The 15,528-nt window shown below is 41.2% G+C and overlaps 1 protein-coding gene and 1 pseudogene across 1 annotated transcript in view; one reads left to right on the top strand and one right to left on the bottom strand.

Moving 5' to 3' along the window:
• The first annotated feature begins 765 nt into the window (after nucleotides 1-765).
• MRTFA (myocardin related transcription factor A) overlaps nucleotides 766-15,528 on the top strand; it is a 150,537-nt gene continuing 135,774 nt past the window's right edge. The window contains exon 1 of the mRNA XM_016205306.2: nucleotides 766-810. The gene's annotated coding sequence lies outside the window, so the exon portion shown is untranslated. The remainder of the gene's footprint in view (nucleotides 811-15,528) is intronic.
• Nucleotides 11,895-12,390, bottom strand: LOC107531238 (adenylate kinase isoenzyme 6 pseudogene; annotated as a pseudogene).

Here is a 15,528-nt window from a genome sequence, read left to right as displayed (position 1 = left end):
CGGGCCCCGGTGGGGCGGGAGCTCTAACGGGAATTCAGGGCTCCAGGCCAGAGCGAAATTTATTGTGTATCCTCTGGGGAAGTGTGAAAGTGGAGTAATCGATTTACGAGTCCCAGGCGGGACCCTTCAGCCTTCCGGAAGAATCGGAATGGGGTCGGGAGGACTAGTGCAACAGAGGAGCTCGCGGCATTGACCCCCTGGCAACTTTGCGGGGTTCAGCCGAGTCCCCCGCCCTTCCCTTGACTGGGCGACCAATAGGCTGCGGCTTCTTTAAGGCCCCCAGCGTCCCGCCCCCGGCTGGTCGCGGGCCTCCTCCCACCTCCTCGCCCCAGCTCCTCCAGTTCCAGACTTCCCTCAGCGATGAGGTCATCTCCCCGCTTCCCATTGGCTGCTCCAGGCCGTCAGTCACAGGAAGTCCCGCCGCCGGCCTCCTCTCCCTCGTGCCCCTCCCTTCCTCGCCTCTCCCCTCAGCCCGCGGGCCGGCCTTCACAAGGCCTCTGATTGGCCAGTGCCGCTATCACTCCTCCGGCGGGCGGCGTGGAAGGCGGGAGGCGGGTGTGGTGGGAGGGTCCGCAGCTTCCGTGGCTGAGAAGAGCCGGCGGCGGCCGTGGCTGTGGTGTCCGCGGTGGCGGCGAGAAGACAGTCCCATCTTCCCCGCGCTCTCGGCTCCGCTGGCCGCACGCCCTCCGCTCGCGCCGACTTGTCCGCAGCTCTGAGCGTCCTCGCTGGACGTTGAGCCTCGGGAGGAGACGCGCGCGGTGAGAGCCGGAGCGGGGACCGCCGAGCTCGGGCCGGGAGGAGAGCGAGGCGGTGAGTGAGAGTCCGGCCGGGACCCCTCCCCCACCGCGGCCCCGCCCCGCGCGAGCATCCTTTCTCCCCGCCGGCTCTCGGCCCGCGCCCGGTGCCCCGAGGAGGTCGGGCCGGGCCGGCCTCGCTCTCCAACCCCCACCCCTGACCGTCGCCCCCGCCGCTTCCCTTCGCCCCTCAACGCCCGGGTCGCCGAGTAGGGGTGGGTGGCGCGGGGCGCGGCCGTGCACCTGTGCGCTGCCTGGTCGGGCTGCGCGGGTCGGGGAGACATGGAGGTTCCCGCCCCCACTGCGCCCCGGGAGTTTTGTGACTGGAGGGGCTGGGCTTGGGCGCTTTCCCCGAGACCTTGCGCGAACCCTCAGGATCCATGTGCAATCCCAGGATTCTCAAGCGAGGGAGGCTCACCTGGGCTTGTTGATGCCTGTGGAGCAACCCGAGTGCCTCCAGGTGTGAGGGCTCTGGCAGATTCGGAACTTGACGGCCGGGAACTTTACCCTTAGTCTAAGAAAGTGCTTGTCCGGGCGCTTTGATTACAGCCCCCACCCTGGCCGGTAGGAAAGCATTGATTCTCCAGTGGCTGGGCTGGAGCTTCCAGTCAGGCGTTCAGACCTGCCATTCGCCAGCTGTGTAATCTTGGGCCTCAGTTTCCTCATTAGGAAAGTAGGGATAACACCTATCACATGGGGTGGCTGTAAGTTGAGAACTGGTAGCCCAGTTTGTTTGTTTGTATGTATGTATGTGTGTGTCACGCCACCTTTGCTTTATTGCTAAGCACTTCAGGTAGATGTGGATGGATTGCTTCAGCCTCACCACCAGGTGCCTGGGCTGATTGATGCTGATTTACATTCAAGGCCTCCAACCAGGTCACCAGCGGCCCTGTAGGGAGCTATATAGGTCTGGAGGTTAGGGCTTCCCTGCGGGACCTGGGGGGGCGGGGGCAAGCGAGAAACCTGTGCAAACGCTGAGGACTGAGGACCACGGTGGAGCTCAGGCCCAGGCTGGAATCGTGGGCTACACCCCTCAGCTTTACTCGCGCCCAGTTCCTCTCCCGGGTGTGGCACACTGAGTCCAAAAAATAGACATTTTTCAGCCCTGGCCGGTTGGCTCAGTTGGTTGAGTGTTGTCCTGTGCACCAAAAGGTTTCGGGTTCGATTCCTGGTTGGGCGAGTACTGGAGGCAACCAATTGATGTTTCTCTCTCCCCCTCTCCCTTCCTCTCTCTCTAAAAATCGATGAAAACATATCCTTAAAAAAAAGACATCCGTCAGCCTTGTACTTGATCCCAAAAGAGAGACCAGTTTGTATTTAACCACCAGCCCAACTTGGCTTTGTCAGAATTTCTCTCTGTTTTTTCACTATTATGTAGCATAACTAAAGGGCAACTGGTGAACAGTTAACTGCTTACCAGCCTGTACTTGGCATGAAGTGTGTGTATACAGGAATGTGAAATACATCACTTAAATGTAATTTGAAATTACACCTAGCTTCGTGTATTTGTACATACTCTAAAATCCATAAGCTGTCTGAAATGTCCCCAAGTTGCTAGTTTTGGAGATCTTTTCCAGATCTTTTCTACCTGAAACCAAAGTCTGTAACATAATCTTTATTTTCAATAAGAAGCTAAGTTTGTGTGTTTTAAAACCTTTAAAAGACCAAAATAAATAAGTAAAAACCCCTCCAAATCTCACTTATTCGATTTTACTGTTGAAAAGCAGCCTCTCCCCTGGGTGAGGTGGTACAGCCAGCTGGCCCACAGCCCCATGACTGCTGGGTGGGAACCTTTGGCTGAAAGTTATTAAACTAAGTTTTGCCTAATGTCATCTGCACTTTTCATAGTGAATCAAAGGGCTTTATGATACTCCGTTTCTTAATGAAACAATTTAGGAAGAAACCATTACTGCTTTTTTCAAAAACACATGCAAAGAAAAAGTGACCGTAGTCTAGTGCTAGCATTTGCTTCAGTTATTTGCCAACAATTGTTGAAGAACTCCTGTTTAAAAAGGCTTTCAGAAGTCCCATTCATTAGGTTAACTTTTAAATTTAGAGTAAAATTGTAAGATGGAAGAGTAGTATGAATCCCATAATCCAAAAGTATTTATTGCAGACTTTCCATGTCCTTAGTACACTGCTGAGTGGTATGAGGAAGAGATTCAAAAGAAGTATAAAACAGCATCTAAGCCCATAAAGGGCAAAAACATAAAGTTTGGGTCACCCAGTAGTAATTATGGGTACTCCTTAAGTAATGACTTCATCCACTCATTCGTTTATTCATTCAGCAAACTTTTGTTCCATGCCTGTAATGTACCAGATGTTTTTCTAAAAGCTGAGGTCAAGAAAAGTGAGATATGGTCCCTGCTCATCAGGAGCTCACAGTCTAATGGGAGAAGCAGAAAGTGACAGATAACACTGAAGTAAACTCTAAGTACAAGCCCAGAATTGTATGGGAGAGTCAAGGGAGCTTTTCCTTTGGATTTCAGAGATGATGATGATGATGTTTGAGCTGAATTTTAACTCATTGATGAAGGAGAGGAAGATCATTCTGATACTCTCCTGACCCCAGGTGTAAGTCCTAGGGAAGGGGAAGGTAATTGATGTTCCTTGGTGCCCACTATGTAGCAGGCATTAAGTTAGGCTTTTAATGTATTACTTAATCCTCACAACTCTGTGAGGTAGATTTTATCTCCACTTTAAGATAGGGAAACTGAGGCTCAGGATAGTTAAAATAATTTGTCTAAGGTTAGTGATCGAGCCAGGACTTGAATCTCTGTCTTAAAATTGTAATATCCTCTTTTCCTTTTACCACTCTGCGTTATAGAAGTAAATATAAATGAAGTGAGAAAACTCCACCTACGTGTCATTTTATTACATCTGTTACAAATTACTTTCTGTGAAATGTTCATATTTGATTTATTAGAGTTGCTAAAGCTTGTATAATAAATCAAGGCTGTCTTTATCAAATGGTATTCATTTTATGCTTGTAAATGTGGCATTTGCTAAAAAGTGTGGGCCATAGAAACAGTCAGTAAAAATGGAAGTCATTGATTGATACATAGAGATTCTCTATGGAGCAATTCTCTATTGTTAAACAGGTGTGGATTTTTCCTGAGACTGCAGCTTAAATACTTAAGTATACAAAGTAAAATATATCAGACATATAACCGATTAAATAGACAGTGAAAGGGGTAAAATAGTTTTGAGTGATTAATTTTGCAAAGGAGAAATTAGAATTTTGAAGCCATATTAATAAAGGTTATTGTATTGAGTTTAGAGAGACCACTATGAAAAGAATATATACTAGACTATAAACTCCACAAAAACAAGGGTATTCGTGTTTGTTTTTTTATTTCTAGCTTCAAGAGCAATTCTTGGGACATAATAGATGCTCAGTAATATTTGTTGAATAAAAGATGAGCATGAACAAATATATATTTATAGTGAGTAATTGTGTTTATGAGTAGAAATGCTAGGGTTGATAGTTAGAATTGATCGACATAATATGGAACATTTTCATCTGCTGAGAAAAACTTTGTATAGGTTATATTTCAGAATGTCTTTGAAAGGGAAAAAGGAAGACATTGATAGATTATAGGTATAGGTATGGGGGGTAGTTTACAAATGGATTAATTTGGGAATAAAAGGAACATTAAACAAAGGGAATGGCCCACTGACACAAACAAATAAGGCACTGGTTATTTCTAAGGCCTTACTGGAGTTTTGAGAATCAAGGAAATAGTCTCTGCTCTCAGGAGCTTAAAGTTTCATAGTAGTGTGTTAAGATTTCTATTGTTGTGTAACAACTTACCCCAAAAGTTAGTGCTTAAGACAACAATAAACATGTCTCACAGTTTTTGGGAGTCAGGAACTTGGGAATAGCTTGGCTGACTGGCTCAGGCTCAGGGTCTCAGAAGATTGCAGGAATATGTCATCTAGGGTTACAGTCATCTGAAGGCTTGACTAAGGCTGGTGGATAATCTTCCAAGGTGGCTACTTGCATGGCTGACAAGTTGGTGTAGGCCATTGGTGGGAGGTCTCAGTTCTCCATGTGGGCTTCTTCATAGAGCTACTTGAATGCCTTCATGGCAGGGATCTGACTTCCTCCAGAGCAAATAATCCAGGAGACCAAGTTGCATTGTCTTTTATGATTTAGCCGCAGAAGTCACATTCCATCTTTTGTCCAGTATTCTATTGATCACACATTGTGGGAAAGGATTTCACAGGGATGTGAATACCAGGAGGTGAGGATCATCAGGGGCCATCTTGGAGGCTGGCTACTTTAGTGAGTAGCATAGAAAAATAAGTGTTGGAAGAAGGTGCAAAGTGCTAGGGGAGGGGAGGGAAGGAATCAGAGAAGGGAACAATTACTTTTGGGGAAATTGAGAAAGATTTAATTCTTTTAACAGATACTCACAAATATTTATTGAGTGCTTACTGTGTGCCTTCCGCATGGTCATTTAATATGTGGAAGTGAACACTGAATTAGGGCCATTTGAAATGTTTTAAGTATTCTAGGTCGGCATTTACACAAAGGACAAATATTTGATCTCTCTGGGTAAGGTGGGGGTGGAGTAATTTTTCTAATATTGAAGAGAACAGTCACTTAACAGAATGAGAGACAAGCAGTTGCAGAGTGCAAGAAGTTAAGAGGATAACAACTAGACTTCCTGAATTTGAATCATGGCTTCACTACTTGCTAGTTGTGTGACCTTGGGTTTGTGACTATGATACTCTGGCTATTTTTAAAAAATGTTTTTAAAATTGATTTGAGAGAGAGGAAGGGTAAGAGAGAAACATCGATGGGCTCCCCCCCCCCCACTGGGGATCGAGCTCACAATCCAGGCACATTCCCAAAACTAGAAGTGAACCAGCGACCTTCCGGTGCACCGGTGATGCTCAGCCAACTGAGCCACACTAGCCAGGGCTCTACTTTTATCTTCTTAATGACTTACTAATTTTAAAATGGGGATAGTAATGCTGCCTGCTTTATATTGCTGCTTCGAGGATCAAATAAGTTAAAATTATGCCAAGTCCTTGGAACAACTTATATGCATCATCATCATTGTTACTAATTTTTGGCACTAGCATAGAACAAGGGTGAATGAAGTTGGAGTCAGAGATGAATGCATGTAGAGTGATGTATTTAGAAAGAGGTATTTAAATGTCAATCATTGCTGCTTCAGTACCAGTTTTTCCAGGTCAAGTATCTACCTATGTCTAATAATTTTTTTCCACAAAGTAGAGTGAACCAATAATTTTATTTAGCTGAACTCCATAATTCAAACAAGACCTCAGGAAATGCACAGTTGCCTGTTAAGGGCATATCATATCATATCCTTTTGGGTCTTTACATTACTGGGCCCTCTATCTGTAAAATGGGTTTAGCCAGAAGCAGTACTTACAGGTGCATATGCTTCAGAAGAGCTTAGAGGTAGAACTAGGGCCCATAGTAAAAATACCTAGAATGAGGACTTTTGTGACTAAGTCACAAAAGAATCTACAGATATTCTTAAAAATACTATATTACTTCTATGAAGAGGAAAGATCATTGAACTCCATGTCACTGCAGGTGTAAAGCAGAAATTGGGTGATCTGCCAGAGTGCTTTGGGTGGAGCTAATTGCTTACGTTTTCTTCCCTTCTGTGGTTCAGTGACTCAAGTCCGATTCTCATTGTTTGGTTGAATGGAGGCACTGAGAAATTAAATGGTTTGAGGTTCCACAGCAGTCTAGTGGCTGAGCCTGGGTCAGATATTCACTCAGTATTTAAGGCTGGCTCACATAGCAATAATAGGACATCTGCAGAATGCTTCGAAGACTGAGTGTTGTGAAAAGTTTCTTTTTTCTTTTCTTTAGGTACCATATTTTCACTTTGGTGGTATATCTGGTTCATTGCTTCCCCATTCACTCTTGTTCATACGCATTTAGAAATCATTCCCTGTGTAAATGAGTGCTGATAATGAGTAATTTGGATAGCTCATTTCAAAATCTGGAGTGTATCCTGTATTTGTTACTGAATTTGAAGATAGGTGGGCTACTTACAGGTTTTTCTAAAACCTGGTTCTTTATAAAATTTTTTATTAAGTATAGTTGGTATACAATATTACTTACATTAGTTTCAGGTGTACAGTATATTAATTCAACATTTTTATATCTTACATGTGACCACCCCAATAATTGTAGTAATCATCTGTCATCATGCAAACTTATCACAATATTATTGACTACATGTGACTTTTTTTTTTTTGAAAAACCTTTCTGGTATCCAAATTTAAAGAATAATGGGTATAATTTGAAAAAAATTATAAATTCCCTAGTATGAGAGAATAAAATAACTAGTGAGGTAACATGTCAAGGGCATGAACAGAGTTAGGTTCTGATAGCTGTCAACTGTGTAACCATAAGCTCACTTCTTAACCATCTGGTGACTCAGTTTCCTCATCTGTAAAATGGAGTTAATAATTCTTACAGCATGAGTTTGTTGTAAGGATTATGGGGAATTTAAATGGAAGTGACAGCGGCATCATCATGGTGCTACCTTATTAACCTTCACCATCTCTGTGAAGTACGTAGTAGTACCATTTTGCAGATGAGGAAAGAGAAGCTTGGAGAGATGAACTAATTTAGGAAGATCACACTAAGGATTTGAACCCAGGTCTGTCTTAGAATTAAAAGATGCTGACTCCCTACATTAGTATATGAAGTGCCTATTTTTTCCACTAGTAAATGTCTGTTCCTGTTCACTTTATTTTGCATGAAAAATGTCAGTATAGTGAGAATTCTTTCTTTTTTTTTAAAATTAATTATTTATCTATTTTTATATCTTTATTTTGACTTCAGAGAGAGGAAAGGAGAGGGAGAGAGAGAGATAGAAACATCAACGACGAGAGAGTCATTGATCGAGGCCGCAACCCGGGCATGTGCCCTGACCGGGAATCGAACCCCGATCGCCTGGATCCCAGGTAGACGCTCAACCGCTGAGCCACGCCTGGCTGGGCAGTATAGTGAGAATTCTTTATGGTAGTAATCAAAATATTCTTTTCTTATATGTATCTTGTTGTTATTCCTGGAATTGCATAATAAATACTAAATAAGGGCATACTATAATGTCCAAATTAAAAAAAAAATTGTCAGTGTTTCAGTATCTGTAAATGGTGTCAGTGATGCCAAAGTCTCTTAATCGTGGTGAATTTGTACATAGTTTCACTACCACAAAACTTACAGGAACTTGGAAAGTTGTCCTGTCCTTATATGTTAGGACACACCGTGTCCCATTTTGATATGAGTGTGATGTTATCATGGTTGTGAAACTGGTTTTATTGTTGATTTTATATTTCGTTATATGGTGGATATATTTGAGGTTAAATTTCAAAATTTGCCTTGTATCTGTTATCTTGCTTTTCCCGTAAGAGGTAGAGATGGGGAAACAATTTAGGAATGAAAAGTAAGGGTAGTTTTCTTTTTTATTCTTGATACACTTAAAAAAAAAACCTTCACCTGAGGACACGTTCATTGATTTTTAGAGAGGAGAAGGGACAGAGAGAGAGAAACATCAATTGGTTGCCTCCAGTACTCGCCCCTGACCTGGGATCCAAACCTGAAACCTAGGTATGTGCCCTGACCAAGAATGGAACCTGCAACCTTTTAATGCACAGGATGATGCTCCACCAGCTGATCCAACAGCTAGGGCTTCTTGATACACTTTTACTGAAAAATCACTTGAACTAAAACTTCCTTTCAGGAGCCTTTCACTCTTTAATTCTAACAGTCTAGGTTAATGCCCTGAGGTCGTGGCATTGAAGGCGAAGATGTGGTGGTATTTTAAATTCTATTTTATAGATTCAGTGAATCATTTCACATTATCTTGTTAATGTTTCCTTGTGTTCAGATTTTTTGTTTCTAGAGGTTGGGGGAGTCTGGAATGGGAGTAAGGAACCAGGAAATATAATGAGATTATAGGCTAATGATTATTTGAAATTAAAGAATTTTTTTAAATTTTTTCTTTTACCCAGTAGAAGTTCATAGATGGTGTGGTTCATTTGTGTGATATCTATCATGACCATGTTTATACATTGAGTCAAGCAATTTAATCATTTTTCTAAATCAGTTACTCTGCAGCATGATTGACTTTATTATTATTTTAAAAAAATCTTTTGACTTTTACCCGAAAGCTAATTCTGAAAATGAACCTGGCAGAAATGATTTGTATGAAAACTTGGCATGATCTGTACAGTTTGGGTAAATTATTCATGACATTTTATTTTCAACATGTTTAATAACCTGTTGGGTGCCTAAATAAAACTGAGTTAATTATAGTGTAACCTTTTGTTCTATTTGGAGAGTGTTAAGGGATTTTTGAATACCCTCCAAAATTCACCTTCATCAAGCGAGTTTAGAAAACTTTCTAGAACATGGATCCTCAAAACTTTACCTGTATGACCCTCTTTATCTCTTCTGACCACTTCTTTGTTTTGTTTTGTTTTAAAAAAGCATAATAAATTTCCCTACTGTTTGGAGATAGTAGTGATGTGTTTTGGAGTTTAATGCACCTGTTTGCAGTCCTGGATCTACAGCTCACTGGCTCTGTGATCTTGGGCAAGGGAATTAATCTTTCTCAATCTCTATTTCCTCATAGGATGGTTGTGAGGTAAATAAAATTACATGTGAAGTATTTAGCACATAATAGGCATTCTATGCATGTTCATTTTCTAAGCACCCAGAATTTTTCTTTTGTAGCTCTAGCTAAATTGCAGCTAAATAATTTTGTAATTATTTTACATTTTTCTTCTCATAAGTTTCTTGAGGCCAAGGACCATGTCTGTCTCTTCACTGCTACATTTCTAGCATCTAGCATAGTGCTTGGCATGGTATAATAGATGCTCAGTGAATACTTGTTGAATGAATGTGACCCACCCTCTCTCTTTACCCTCTCTTTTCTTGCCTTAAAGGGCAGTGTACTGAATTTATTTCCTTTGGCCCACTTGAAAATTAATTAACTTGTTCCTTGAATTTTGGTCTATTAAAGATTAGAGCTAGATAAAGGGAAGGGCAATGAATAGATGAATAATAACCAGAAAGAGAGAGCAATATTCAAAGTAAATTATAATACTATAAAATCATAGTACTCTGGACTTTCTAAACCCTGCCATATCTGGTGTTCAGCCCAAATTCTACAAAACAGTTTTCAGTGAGGCTACCATTGACTTCATATTGCTGAGCCAGTGGATTGTCCCTAGCTTAGTAAAATGGTAACTCATCTATTATTCAGCAAGAGCTTAGAATCATCTTCTCTTTCTTTCCTACTTAGATATGTCTTCTAAGTATACCCATAATCTGATCACAACCTCCACTATAATCACCCTTGTCTAAGCTAGTTTGTATTAGTTTAATTTCCTTGGCTACTGTAAAAGCCAAATGTGAAATCCACTGGGCCAAAATCAAGGTGTCAGCAGCCCTTCCAGAGGCTTTAGGGGAGAGTCTGTTCATTGTGTCTTCCAGTTTCTGATGGCTGCTGCATTCCTTGGCCTGTGGCAGGATCACTTCAGTCTTTCAAGGCCAGCATCTTCAAATCTCTCTGCATACTTTCTCCTCTGCGTTTGTCTAATTGTACAGTATTTGTCTTTCTCTATCTGATTTGTTTCACTTAGCATACTGCCCTCAAAGTCCATCCATGTTGTTGCAAATAGCAAGAGTTCATTCTTTTATATGGCTGAACAATGTTCTGTGTGTATCACTTTTTCTTTTTCTTTTAAATATATCTTTATTGATTTCAGAGAGAGGAAGGGAGAGGGAGAGAGAGAGAAACATCACTGATGAGAGAGCCATTGATCAGCTGCCTCCTGCACACCCCCAACTGGGGATCGAGCCCGCAACCCGTGCATGTACCCTGACCGGGAATCGAACTGAGATCTCCTGGGTCATAGGTTGATGCTCAACCACTGAGCCATTCCGGCTGGGCTGTATCACATTTTCTTTATTCATCCAATGGTGGACACTTAGGTTGTTTCCATGTCTGGCTATTGTAAATAGTGCTGCAGTGAACACGTTGGGGGGGGGGGGGGGGGAGGCATGTATTTTTTTGAATTAGTGTTTTTTGTTTTCTATAGATAAATACCCAGAAGTGGACTTGCTGAATCATACAGTAGTTCTATTTTTAATTTTTTGAGGTACCTTTATACTGTTTTCCATAGTGGTTGTACCAATTCACATTCCCACCAACAGTACTGGGGTTGTTGGGTTCGCTTTTTACCACAGCCTCACCAACACTTGTTATTTATTATCTTTTTTATAATAGCTATTCTAGCAGCTATGAAGTAACAGCTGGTGCTTTTGATGATTAGTGACAGGCATCTTTTCATGTGCCTGTTGGCCATCTGTAGGTCTTTTCTGGAAAACTGTGTATTTAGATCCTCTGCCCATTTAAAAAAATTAATTAATTAATTAATTTAAAAGGTAAGTTGCTTTATTTTTATTTTTTTATTTTTTTAATCCTCACCCAGGGATATTTTTTCCATTGCTTTTTAGAGAAAGTGGAAGGAAGAGAGAGAGAAACATTGATGTGAGAGAGACACATCAATTGGTTGCCTCTTATATGTGCCCTGACTGGGGCCGGGGATTGAGCCTGCAACCAAGTTACATTCCCTTGGCCAGAATCAGACCCTGGACCCTTCAGTTCACAGGCTGACGCTCTAACCACTGAGCCAGACTCACTAGGGCTCCTGTGCCCATTTTTCTGTCAGATTGTTTTTGTTTTTTTTTGTTTTTTGCTGTTGAGTTATATGAGCTCTTTATATATTTTGAATATTAGCTTTTTTTTGGGTCAGATTTATTCTTTAGCAATTGAAGGATTAAATGACAGTTTTTATTCCAAATCTTTAGTAACATATTCATTATACTTGAGGTTGTTTAGCTTTCTCATGGAAAATACACATAAACTCAAACATAAACCTTTATACTATCCACCTACTCGTTCTGCAGCACAATTTTAATAAAAACGGTCTACTGATAATTGGACAATTTATATGATGTGAGCAGAGAAATACTAAGAGTGATTATAAAGTGGCCAGTCTTGTAAGTCATAGGCTATGATCTTGGATTCATTCCTCAATCCACTTCAATATCTGATTGTATTCTCTAGATCTTCTGGTTTATTGCTAGGCAACTGATGCACTATTTCTTTCTTGTAGGATGCTAATACTTCTTCATAAAGAATTTGAAAAATTTCACACTGAACATTATCTTTTAGTTTCTTCTCATTATAAACCCTTGTTTCAAGCCTTTTGTACAGTACACTGTTATCTGTTTTCAGCACAAAAACTATATGAAACCAGTGTTCAGGGAAGAAATCACAACCATGGTAATCAGCAATAACTCCACCTTCACTCATTTGGTTTTTTAACTCATCAACTACTCTCTGTCTTCATCTAAAATGGGATAGTCATACTCTTCATCATAACCATCATATAACTGCCCCTCTAGAGCTAAACCACTCACATTAATGTATTTCAGTCCCGATCTTGATGCAAGTTCTTTGCCTAGTGTGGTTTTTCCAACCCCCGGTGTACCTGTGAGCAGGATGTTCAGAAGCAACATGGTCCTCAATGCGATGGCTCTAGAAACCTCAGCACAAGGACCGAATTTTAGCCTCTTATCAGACAGAGGATTTGAGAATATGAGAAATATTTTCCCATTCATTAGGTTGTCTTTTCATTTTGTTGATGATTTCCTTTGCTGTGCAGAAGCTTTTTAGTTTGATGTAGTCCCCTTTGTTCATTTTTACTTTTGTTGCCTTTGCTTTTGGTATTTATCCTTACTTTTTTGAAGGGTAGCACGTTTTTGTAGCTGAGTGGTTTTATTAGCCTGTTCTTACCAGTAGAATTTTGGTAGTCCAATAGAGTTCCTTTATTTCATTCTCTCTCTGATCCTTTTAGGTCAAGTTGGCAGTGTTTCTGCTGATATGACATTCTCAGAAACCTTATGGATCTCCTGTGTATGTCTCAGGGGTTCTTTGTCATTAGACAAGAGAGTCCTCCATAGATCTTTCCTATTCTCATGTCTCTTCCTAGCTTCTGTTTAGATGGTTGGTTCAGGGGATCCTTGAGTTATATGTGTAATCTCTTCAGCACTACTCTTGGCTTTCTCTCCATAGCAATGCTTACTTAATAACGCACCTCCTTTATTTTAGCTTTCTGTTTTGTTTTGTGATGTAGATAAGTTGAGAATTCCCAGATTATCAAGTCCTGGTTTCTTTTAACATTTGATGCATCAATTTATCTTTCCTCTTACATTTTACTGTAAGCAGCAAGAAAAAACCAGGCTCCACTTTCAGTATGTTTCTTGGAAATTGCTTTAGCTAAATATCTAAGTTCACTAATAAATGCTTTTCACGCAACTGTAGGATATAATTCAGCTAACTTTTTTTTGCCACTATATAAAAAGTATTTCTTTCCTCCAGTTTCCAATAATGTTCCTCATTTCCTTCTGAGTCCTCACCAGAAGCACCTTTTTTTTAAAAAAAAGTTGATTTTAGAGAGAGGAAGGGGGGGAGAGAAAGAGAGAGAGAAGCATCAATTGGCAGCCTCCTGAATGTGCCCCGACTGGGGATTGAACCCACAACCTTGGGCATGTGCCCTGATTGGGAATGGAACCTGCCACCCTTTGATGCATGGGGTGATAATCCAGCCAACCGAGCCACACTAGCCAGGGCTTACCAGAAGCCTGTTTAATGTTCATATTTTTACCGGCATTCTGTTTGTGATGACATATGTATTCTAGAAAACAATGTAGGCTTTTATCTAGTGTGCTGCTCACTTTCTCCTGAGCTCTCACTAGAAGCACCTTTAATGTTCATGTTTCTACCAACAGTTTGTTTCAGGCAATCTAGGCTTTATCTATTATGCTTCTCAAAATTCTTTCAGCCTTTATCCATTATCCAATTTCAAAGCCACTTCCATGTTTTTAAATAATTGTTACAGCAGTGCCCCACTTCCAGATATACTAAAATCTGTATCAGGTTTCCACCAAGAAACAGGACCTGTAGGAGATATATATTAAAGGATTTATTCCTTATGTGATTGTGGGGGCTGGCTAGGCAAGTACAACATCCACAGTCTAGGCTGTTACGAAGGACAAGTTAGAACTCTCAGCAGGAGATGAAGTTGCTATTCACAGGTGGAATTCCTTCTGGGAAACCTCAGTTCTGCTCTTAAGGTGGCTTTTTTTTTTTTTTGGTTAATCCTCACCTGAGGGTATTTTTTTTATTGCCTTTTTTTTTTTTTTTTTTTTAGAGAGAGTGGAAGGGAAGGGGGGAGGTAGGGGGAGAGAGAAGAGAGAAAAGAGAGAGAGCCAGAGAAACATCAATGTGAGAGAGACACATCAATTGGTTGCCCCCCACATACACCCTGACTAGGGTTGGGGATCAAACTTGCAACCCAGGTACATGCCCTTGACTGGGAATTGAACTGGCAACCCCTCGGTGTGCGGGCTGATGCTCTAACCACTGAGCCACATAAGCGGGGGCTTAAGATGTTTTTAACTGATTGAATCAGGCCCACCTAGATCATCTAGGATAATTACCTTAAAGTCAAATGATTATGAATGTTAATCACATCTACAAAATACCTTCATAGTAACAGTGTTGAATAACTGGGGACTGTAGCCCAACCAAGTTGACATATAGCTGACTGTCACACCATCATTGTTCTGTTTTGCTTGCATTATTGTAGTAGCTTCCTTTGAACTGGACTCTCTGCTCCTGCCCTTAATTTCTTATAATCTCCTCTCTACACGTTATAGATCTTATGATTTGCTTTCCCGAGTAAATTTCATCGTCTACCACTCTCCCCCTTGCTTACTCTGCTGCCATCCCACTGGATTCCTTCGTGTTGCTGGATCATACCAGGTCTTTGTGCTTGCTGTTTCCTCTGCCTGAAATACTCTCTCCCTGGATCTTCACATGTTTTACTTCCTCACTTTTTTCAGGTCTTTGCTCAGATGTCTCCTTATTAGTGAGACCATCACATATAAAAAGCTACTGTACTCCTCAATCCCAGACAGTCCCTATTTCCTTTATCTGCTTCACTTTCTCCACAGGACTTATCACCACTTGACATGTATTTATGTCTCCTCTCACTAGATGATAATCTCTACAAGGGGAGGAGACTTTGTTTATTGGTGTATCCTCACCATCAACAGTACTTGGCATGTAGTAGGTTCTTTTTTTGTAAAAGATATTTTTGTTGATTTTAAGAGAGAGAGGAATGGAGAGGGAGGGAGAGAGAAACATCGATGTGAGAATGAAACATCGATAAGCTGCCTCCTGCATGCCCCCTACTGGGGATCGAACCTACAACCTGGGCATGTGACCAGACCGGGAATTGAGTCTGCAACCTTTCCAACCAGCTGAGCCACATTGGCCAGGGCTGTAGTAGGTTCTTAATAAGTATTTTGAATGGATCAGTGACTGAAGGAATAGACATTTTCATTCTTACTTTACCTCTCAAGTGGTATTTAACATAATTGATCACTTTCTTTCTTGAACCATTTTATATTCTTGGTATGACATTATTCTCTGAGTTTTTTCACCTAATACCTTGTCCATTCCCACAATCTCTCCTGCCATTCTATACCTAGGAGTAGTTTTAATGAAAGCTATATAAGACCTTTACATTTAAAATAAAAAAAATGCTGAGAGAAGTTAAAAAAGACCTAATAAGTAGAGATATACCATGT

The sequence above is a fragment of the Miniopterus natalensis genome, chromosome 2 (genome assembly GCF_054644295.1).
Source record: "Miniopterus natalensis isolate mMinNat1 chromosome 2, mMinNat1.hap1, whole genome shotgun sequence".
Lineage (NCBI taxonomy): Eukaryota > Metazoa > Chordata > Mammalia > Chiroptera > Miniopteridae > Miniopterus > Miniopterus natalensis.
Note: the sequence above shows the minus strand (reverse complement) of the source record. Positions and strands in the feature narration are given on the sequence as shown.